This window comes from Carcharodon carcharias (assembly GCF_017639515.1).
Source record: "Carcharodon carcharias isolate sCarCar2 chromosome 40 unlocalized genomic scaffold, sCarCar2.pri SUPER_40_unloc_2, whole genome shotgun sequence".
Lineage (NCBI taxonomy): Eukaryota > Metazoa > Chordata > Chondrichthyes > Lamniformes > Lamnidae > Carcharodon > Carcharodon carcharias.
In genome coordinates this window covers 605,842-608,168 of record NW_024470856.1, presented here as the reverse complement: position 1 = coordinate 608,168, position 2,327 = coordinate 605,842, and the positions used below count along the sequence as shown (strand labels likewise).

Below are 2,327 nucleotides of genomic sequence, written 5' to 3'. Positions count from 1 at the left end.
TGAGAAAATGTACCCAGGCGCCGTTGAGTTTTGTGAAAACAGTTTGAATAAGTTACTGATTTAGGCATCTTGCAGAAAAAATGGCTTTTCTTCGCTATTATAAGAGGTGTCGAACTTAAGGCTCAAAATGATTCGGAGGAAGTGTTGAATATACTGTCTCTGCTTAAATTAGACATGGCACTGGGACCGGACGGGATTCATTGAGGTATATTGTATGAAGTGAGAGAGGAATTTCGGGGCACTGGCCATCATTTTTCTGTCTTCGCTAGACACAGGGAAGGTGCCAGAGGGCTGCCGAATTGCAAATAGCATGTCCTTGTTCAAAAAAAATGGTTAAAAGATAAGCCGAGCATTTACAGACCTGTCAGTTTGATTTCAGTGCTGGGCAAGCTTCTGGTAACAATTGTTCGGAATAGAATTAGTTGTCACATGAAAAAAGATATGGATGGATAAGGAGGAGACAACATGGGTGTTTGAAGGGGAGATCGTGTTTACCAAGCATGCTGGAGTTTCTTGAGGTACCAATAAAAGACACACAATAGAATTGCGAGATAAGTTGTTGCTCATAGAATAAAAGGGGGAGGGGAAACGCGGAAGTAAAATTGCTTCAAAAGTAGGAAGCGGGTAACAATGGTCAATGGATTTTTATTTTTCTTGTAGAGGAAGGTTTGTAGTGTAGTTCCCAGGGGCTGGCATTTGGGCCCTTTCTATTCCTGATATAGTTTAATGGGCTGGGTCTAGGTTTGCAGGGGTCAGTTTCAACGTTTGCGGATCAAACGGAGCTTGGGACTGTTGTAAACTGCGAGGAGGACAACATCCCAAATTGTAATTAGCAACATAAAGGTCTGTTCTGTTTGAAATCAAAACATGTAAACAAGACAGAGGCTGAGACCAGGGCAATATAAATGGAGAACTAAGTTCATGGTTAACAGTAAAGTAAAAATAAAATACGGGGGTTGCAGGACTGAACTGTTAAATACGCCGGTGAACTCAAATTATCACCATCTCATTTCAGGCGGACCAGGGAACAGTCAGGCTCCTGCATCAGGTAATCATCATTTCATTTCATATGTTCCGCTTTCTCTACTAGTCCACTCTCTTAAATCTGAATGCCGGTAGCATTATCGGTGCCTTTTGGGCGCCGGTTAATACCAGTTAAAAGATTGCTGCTGTTGTTTTCATAAAAGATATATTGGTTGCTCTGAACCGAGGTAAATTGATTACGATTTTCCCTGAGGCGGGAGATTAGCTAAACGAACCGCAAAAAATTACATACGCACAGTTTCCCAGCTCACAACTGTCTCATTGCAAAGTGAAATGGAGGGATGTGAGGGCAAACGCTTGGTTCGTTTAGCCAATCAATCCTGAGCCCGATAGACAGCCGATCCTTCCTCCGGCGCCCATGTACGACCTCTGCATTTAAAATATATTGTCGCAACCTGCATTCCGTTGGACCTCCTGCAGTGATGCAATCTTCCCTCTGATTTCTGACCCATTCTCCTTTGCAGCATTTAAAAAATATTAGTCCCATCGTTCTACCCATTTAAAATAACAGCACCAGGTTTTATTGGAAGTCTGTTTCAAAACCGTTTGCCCTCACATCCCTCCATTTCACTTTGCAATGAGACAGTTGTGAGCTGGGAAACTGTGCGTGTGTAATTTTTTGTTCATCTGTCCTGTAAAAGTTTGATGAATTTTCTGATGTTTTCGCAGAGAAAGTGAGGCTGAGACTGGTGAATGGGGGCAGTCGTTGCGCTGGAAGAGTGGAGATTCACTACAAGGAAAAGTGGGGGACCGTGAATGCTTACAGCTGGGACTTGCAGGATGCCGCTGTCGTGTGTCGAGAGCTGGACTGCGGGCCAGCGGTCTCTGCACCGGGTTGGGCTCACTTTGGTGAAGGCACTGGTCCCGTTGTGTTCCAGGTTGCTCAGTGCAGGGGGAACGAACGCGCTCTGCGGGAGTGTGCTTCATATGCATGGGGTCACCATTCCTGGTCGCATTCTTATGATGCCGGTGTCATCTGCTCAGGTAAAAAAAAAATCCTTTCTCGTTCCTCCCTGCTGACGCCGGATAATCTCCGAGGGGGGTGCGGGGGGTGGGGGGACAATGTGCAAGCTCAATAATCCGGGAAACTCCGAAACTGAAAAGTGAAATGATAATTATTTCAGATTTCCCCAGTGATTATTAAAATTCCATTAGCAATCGGATAACGTTTTGCCTTAACTGGTATCACTAGAATTTATTTTGATAACCACTATCCACTGGAAGGAGTAAAACACCAGTAAATCCGTTAAGGGTCTGGCACCCATTGTATTTAAAATGTGTGC

General features: G+C 44.3%; 1 long non-coding RNA gene across 1 annotated transcript; it reads left to right on the top strand.

Annotated features, from left to right (window-relative positions):
- Positions 1-790: 790 nt before the first annotated feature.
- LOC121275032 lies at positions 791-2,021 on the top strand. Its single transcript, XR_005942346.1, has 3 exons — positions 791-843; positions 1,016-1,048; positions 1,714-2,021. It is a non-coding gene; the product is annotated as an uncharacterized LOC121275032 (long non-coding RNA).
- Positions 2,022-2,327: the final 306 nt, after the last annotated feature.